This window comes from Magnolia sinica, chromosome 10 (genome assembly GCF_029962835.1).
Source record: "Magnolia sinica isolate HGM2019 chromosome 10, MsV1, whole genome shotgun sequence".
NCBI classification, from domain to species: domain Eukaryota; kingdom Viridiplantae; phylum Streptophyta; class Magnoliopsida; order Magnoliales; family Magnoliaceae; genus Magnolia; species Magnolia sinica.
This window is the reverse complement of record NC_080582.1, coordinates 215,920-223,293: the sequence shown is the minus strand read 5'-3', so window position 1 is coordinate 223,293 and position 7,374 is coordinate 215,920. Positions and strand designations below refer to the sequence as shown.

At 37.1% G+C, this 7,374-nt stretch overlaps 1 long non-coding RNA gene across 1 annotated transcript; it reads left to right on the top strand.

Moving 5' to 3' along the window:
- The first annotated feature begins 1,434 nt into the window (after positions 1-1,434).
- Positions 1,435-6,951, top strand: LOC131257661 (uncharacterized). The gene is made up of 5 exons (XR_009177530.1): positions 1,435-2,262; positions 4,376-4,507; positions 4,637-4,699; positions 6,535-6,672; positions 6,760-6,951. It is a non-coding gene; the product is annotated as an uncharacterized LOC131257661 (long non-coding RNA).
- Positions 6,952-7,374: the final 423 nt, after the last annotated feature.

Below are 7,374 nucleotides of genomic sequence, written 5' to 3'. Positions count from 1 at the left end.
TATGAATAGATGGTTCAACTTAACCTATCCATTGGGATGGGTCATGGAAAGAGGCTTCAATCATATAATGAGTTTAGATCATTAACAACAACACGAAGAATATAATGCATTTGGATCGTTGAATGGGCCAAATCATATAAGAAGTTCAAATCCGCTAAATGGCCCAAGCACGTTAAAGGTTTTGATCCATCAAAATGGCCCAAGCATGTCAAAGTTTTGGATTAGTAGAAATGAGCCAGATCATATGAACAATTTCGATCATTAGTAAAGCTGAAGAGGGTCCTACAAAATTTTGGGCATGGATCAATTTAGCATATCCATTGCCAAGGATCATGAAAAGCCGCTTTAATCATATGATGAGCTTGGATCAATGAAAGCAGCTTCAATCATATGATGAGTTTGGATCATGAAAAGCCACTTCAATCATATGATGAGTTTGGATTATGAAAAACAGCTTCAATCCTATGATGAGTTTGGATTGCAAAATAAGCCAAATTATATAAACAATTTAGATCCACTGAATGGCCAAGCATGTCAATGTTTTTTATCCATCAAAATGGCGCATGTCAAAGGTTTGGATCAATAAAAACGGGCCAAATCATATGAATATGGATCTCTGTAAAACGACACCTGATTGTTTGAAATGTGTATAGAACTTAATAGGATCCTACAAAATTAACGATGTAGATCACTAAGAACCAACCTCAAATATTAGGAAAATATTGATCAACTTAACAAATCCATTGGGATGGGTCATGGAAAGAGGCTTCAATCATATGAATAGTTTAACTTGCTTGGGCAGTTTAGCGGATTTGAACTTCTTATATGATTCTACCCATTCAGCGATCCAAATGCATCATATGATTCGTGCTGCTATTAATGATCTAAACTCTTCATATGGTTGAAGCCTCTTTCCATGACCCATCCCAATGGATATGCTAAGTTGAACCATCTATTAGTAATATTTGTGGCTAGTTCTCAGTGATCCACTCCGTTAATTTTTTAGGACTCTCTTCAGTTCTATACACAATTCAAACAATCAAGTTTCTTTTTACACCGAGTTATGGACTATCATACAGCTCACAATCAACATCATACAGCTATGGACTATCATACAGCTCACAATCAACATCATAAATTGCTACCTACTGCTCTACTTCATCAAAAAGTGATTTCAATTAGTGAATTGGATTTTTGTTAGATGCCACATATTTGCATGTGGGTTTGTTTTATTTGAATTTCTATAGAAAATGTTCATTTTTTTAAAATGATTTTTCATGCAGAATTCCCTGTTTTCATTGATGATTTGATTGAATTGTAGTTGGGTTTCTTTGGAAATTGGTTTGGGATCTGTTTGATAGTATTTCAATGTTTGTTGAGTTGAATTCTTGATAGGAGGGAGGTTTTGCATTGGGCTGATCTATATATTGGTTTTTTTTCTATATGAAATCATCTGTTTTTTTCTATTGGTAGTTTTCTACTGACAAGAGGGTGGATGAGCGCCCCAGCATAATCAAGATAGTTATCTGCTCACTCCTCACAAGAGGGTGAATGAGCTGCCCAACATAATGAAGATGGTTTTCTACTGATTTTGATTCTTTAAAAGGGACAAATACCTTTGATGACTTAAAAAGTTTGGACTATAGTTGATCATAGGTGATGAAAATACATAATCTTTTTACTTAGTGATATTTATCCAGGTGATTCCTAGATTCTAAAACAATGTGATGTGCAATAACTTTGATAACTTATCTCAGCCTCTGGTGGTAAGGACTTATCTATTGAGTTGTTTGACTTTCTTAACTAATCTGGGGATTCAAATGCCTGGATTGTTGATCTTTTCTAATCTTAGATGCTTTAGTTTCTAGTTCAGGCTCTTTTACGAGTAGAATGTACTCTCCTTTTCATATTTTCATCAAGGGATACCAAAATATTACGATTTAATTTGTGACATGAATACTTCTCATGATCTGTTTCCATGCAGAATTTGCTTGATGTTGATGCCCATAGAAAAATCCACATTTGTGATAACATTATGTTGGTTGAGCTTGTGTCTGTGACCAAAATTGGAGCTTTTGATGACAGGCCCATCTTCTTTTAAGTTTATGGATTGTGTTTGGGACTTTCAGCATATATTTTAGTGTTTTTTTCTTTTATTCGCTTGTGACTTTTTTTTTCCGAGTTCTGAGGTTGTTCATGGTGATGTGGTGTTGCCAGATCAATAAAGTCACATTCAGCTTGACACTAGAGATCATTCATCAGGTGGGTGATTTTGCATGTCATTGCTACTTTAATTGCCACTTCATTTGTTTGCTTAGAAGGTAATCACGTGGATGCATCTCTGATTGAGATACCACTTAACCTTTGATCCATTAATTCTAAAATAGTGTATGTTCCTTTGCAACTTCAAAAGAAAAGGCATGTTTATTGTTGAGATTTTGAGCCGTCTTTAGGAAACCCTGCTCTTGCACCAACTCAGGAAGACTTGTTGATTCGACTTGATGCGGTCCATTTGCTAGCTGTGACAACAGTAGCTCACCGTTTACCTGTAAGGCATGTTAATGATGTCTGCTGCCTAGTGAATGGCCTGATCTTTGACATGTTTATCATCGTGTGTGGGAACTAAGTCCCAATATAGAAGCTGTCATATGGAGCTAGCCATGACATTGATGCATGGTATGAAGTTGTTTAGTGCATTATTAAACACGTTTGAATGCCAGCATCGAGCTCCCCCTGCCACCTTTTCCTTTGTATCATCAGCAAGAATCTCAGTTACAATACAGATGCTGGCTTACTGAACAGCTAGAAGTTCAGTCATTTAACAGCTATGTCCGTACCTCTCTATAACCAAAACCTTTAAATTATTAAATAAAATAGAGAAACCATCCAACCCAAATGATTTTATTTTATTTTATTAAAGGAAGGAAAAAGAAAAACCTTCTAAAGAAATAGATAAAACCTCTAAATCTAGCTCATACTGTTTTTGCACTCTCTTTAAGTTTCCCCACATCTATTGGGACAATATTGCTTAAAGTAGAAAAATCATGTGGGCTGTTTTTCTTGTTGGTTTTGAGACAAAATTTCTTTCAGCCTTGAAAACTTAGCATATTGAGTGCATGTGGTGTGGCATACATAAGTGCATTGGCATCTATTGTTAAATGGTGAATGCATTGGCTTGGATTAGCTCTTCCTTGCAGAGCTGATGACCCAAAGAAATCCTGCCTTTTGTTTGATAAATGCCATGTCCTGTATGAGTAGAAACTGTGAACAATCTCTACTGCCACAGATCCATCCTGATTTATTTTTTATTTTTATTTTTTTGCAAAGAAACAATCAATTTCCTTTTGTTTGAGGAACTCTCAGAATAAAAACTCATCCATTTGGGACAGTTCAAATGAAGCAGCTTGTGGATGTTAAATCGAAATGTTCAACTTCCACTATCGATTCCATATGGTTTCTTTTCCAATGGTTATGTGGAAGTGTGATAGGGTGGTTATGTGGAAGTGTAGGGTCTTGATAGAATGGAGTTTGAGTTTGAGTTTCCTTCAAATGGAGTGACCCATCTCACACCTGAACAGTAGAATCTTGATAGAAATCTGCAAGTTCTTGTCAACTTCACTGGGAAGAGTATCATCTGGTAGTATGTTTGGTCCCAGCACATTGTGTCAATTTCAGAAATCTGCTTATAGAATAGGTTTCTTCTTCCACTTCTTTTATGGATTGTAATTTAAATTTTCTTGGGTAGTGTAGGGTCGCCCCATCTACATCCATCTCTTATAGATATGGTACATGAGCCATTTGCAGGAAATGGAAATGCTTGCTAACCAAGATAGGCCCCGTTGAAGGTGGGAGCATAACCTGAAATTAAGGTGAATTCTAAAACCATTTAAATACGATAGCATTCTCTCTTTCCAAACAAACATGAAATAGTCTTGAAACAGAAATTCAGAAATCCTAGTAAGTGTAAAAAATCCCCAAATCATAATTTATTTTTCTCTGCTCTTGAAATTGCCATGAGCCATACAGCCTAAAGAAATCTATTCGTACTTGATGCATATGAAAACCATACTCCATTTGATATATCTTCCTTTATTTAAGCGTTATAGATTTATCGAACCCGCTAGGATTAGCTACTGCTAGAAATGGAAAATTATGAAAACTCAAACCTATACTCTAGCCTCGAAGATTTAATAAACATACAAAGGAAGATTCAGGTTGGACAAGTACAGGAAACCTGTACTGCAAAAGAACTATGCGAAATTCTTGGTAGTTTTAACTAATACTTTACTTTGCGTTGTGACAAAAAAGTCAGTTTGTTTGATAATCCTTTTATTTTTCTTTAAATCTTTGACATCTTTTATTTCTAACTGATCAGTATGCAAAGGATCAATCCCAAAGCTTATAAGGTCCTTGGAGAAAGCCATTGAAGGCACCTGCATTGCCGCTATGGGATCCCATCCACTACGATATAAATACTCCTAGATAGTTCATTGACATGAAATTCTCAGTGAGTACAGCTTTCCTTTATCTATTCCTATTAGTCACCTCACATTTTATTTTTTTAGCGTAATATTTTTTGTGTTCTTTAAATCAGCTCTATAACTCGCAAGCATCATTGGTTGGCCTTGTCATACAGGTGTTATAGTTGGGATGGGACAGAAAGATGCTTGTATTGGTGATGAGGCGCAATCCAAGAGAGGTATTCCCACTCTGAAATATCCCATCGAGCATGGGACTGTAATTGGGATGACATGGAGCAGATTTGTCATCAATTGATTCCATTTTGAAAAAAATCCTTCCCTTCATCCTTGATTGATTTGCAAATTCATGCGAGTATTCAGAGCATCATGACTGAATTACTGGTCATGGTTACTTGAATTCATGTTATTGTTGTGTCCTCATGCCTTGACTGGAAGAAATGGGTCCGCCCATTTTTGGATGTACCTCATGATTGTACGGGGAAACTTTTGGATGTTCCATCAAGTGACCTTGGTAGTCCTATGTATGTGCTCCAAAATCCATACAGTAGGGCCTCCTTAATGTGCATGTATAAATTTTTGGTGCAATGCCAAACATGACTAATCGAAATTTTTGCATAGAACTTTTGTGCACAACTTCAACTTGTCCAATTTTGGGATTTGATTCTTGATCACACGGGTCCATTTTGGCCAAGGTAAAATATCAATTTTTTAGAAGTATGTATAGTTTAGAAATTTAAAGTGGCGGCCTCTAACATATCATGTAGCGAAATGTACATATAGCTACGGATAATATTTATAGCTGAAGGTTGCCATAAATCCGTAGCAAAAGCTGCATTTTCCAGAACTAAGGCTACGGTCAATATTCGTAGCTAATTTCTATTTTTTAGAGTTTTTTTTTTTTATAATAATAATGGTCTCTTACCATTGCTAGCAAATGCCCTGATTGATCAACTCATCTAAGCTAATATAGATAAAGACTTCATGGCTTGCAAACCCATAACAGTAAGGATGAACTTGAGAAAAACCCACTCGAGTACTTTGGAATCTGTACCATAAAGCTTGAGTTGTGTTTCAAGATCATGGCTCCCACTTGAATCACCTCCACTACTGCCATCAGGTTGTTTATCAATCAACCACACTTGCACTTCATCACTCCCAGTCCCAAGCAATATGGTCATTTGTATTCTACAAGTCAAATGATGGTGATATAGTCAGTGTCTTCAGGTTTGAATGGCTAAAGACAATGATGATAGTACATAACAAACATATCAGTTCAACTACATAAAAGAAAATTAAAACTCAAAGCTAATTAACCAAGTGCTATGGTTTCTTCCTCGAAACCTGCAGCAGAAGACCTGATTCACGAAGTTAGAAATTAGAATGGAAAATCCAAGGTACTAATCCAAGTAGGCCTGGAAAAAAATACTCAATATTCATACTTGTTTGGAATCTTAAATAGTGTAAATAGTATGAAATGAGGTCAATTTAAGTCCTATGGGGCTTTTGCCTTTTCTTGTTTTAGTGAATTGGGCCACAGGCTTGAATTCTAGACAGAGTTTCCTGGAAATGCAAAGGTTATTTATAGACTTGCCCTTTATCTTACCAAACTCAAACTAATGAGTTAAGCACTGTACCCTGATCCTTTCAGCGCTTGCTTTTCGTCTAGTAAATGCAACCTCTGCAAACCCACTATTCCTATCCTCATAACCTCTTAACTAGAAAATTAGCTTAGGCTCCATTTGGAAAGATGATCAAATGGTGATCCTGTGCAAAAATTTTGGTGGCCATGCGCATTTTGAACAGCTTGCTGTTTAAGAAGTGCTGAATGGAGTTTCTTCATCAAACCAAGACAGAAATGGCTAGTGAGCTTGTTCCTTCAATTCTCTTTAAACGAGCACAATTGCCATTTGGATGAATAGCAGTTTATCCTAACATTTGCATGTTTTGGATTGTATCCTTCTATACACATGGGATTATGATCACTCGCTGGAGACAGATTCTTCATCATGCCTTTTTCACTGGCTTTGATTGCTTGCTCCCATGTTTTGTGCAGCATCTGAATATTACATTCAGGCGGGACCCAACTAATTATATGCCACGAATTAACAAGTTGGACTCCACCAAGGACAGGGAGCAGAAATCTGCTGGCTCTTATTACTAGCTACCTGGATGATTGATGTAATCTCCACAGGTCAGTTTCCTTCTCTTGCTTTGTTTGTTTTTGGCCTTGTGTTTTCCCTCAGTTAACCATTGACAAGTAACACCTTATTTTTTGCAGGCATTTACCCTCCCATGGATGTTCCGCTGTTTGAAGGCTGCTTGAGCTGCTTGCTTCAATTCTAATGCAAGGCCAGAGTAATTCGGCTTTATGTTGAGAGAGTAGGTTTTTTTTTTTTTTTTTTTCCTTTAAAAAAATATGTAAGTGTGCTTCAATCAACAAGTCATGGAGTCGTGGTTGCTTGTCATTCAAGTCACTGGGCACTGGTTTTCCATCCCTGTCTTGAGTGGAATCTAGAAATCAACATGACCAGCTTGCCTTTTAAGCCCGTCCAGCAAAGAGGCCTAGTGTGACCTGGCCCGACCTGGCTAATCGTGCACAATACTCAGCTACAACAATGCACATACTCGTGCTTGCGTCCAACCACTAAGTATAGAAACATATCCATCACACAAACGGCATATATCTTAGCATTTGGGATGTGTAGTGCGTTTGGATGGCCAATTGAAATGACTTGAAATAACTCCAGCCGGTAAAACAGAGATGGCCAATGCTGTGCTAACCCAACTTCACTTATTACCAGAGAAAAAACCCCATTACCAAAACTGATCACCTACAGCCAGCCAGCCTCATGGTAGCCTGGCATGCAGCCCCATCTTTTCCACCATCACGTCA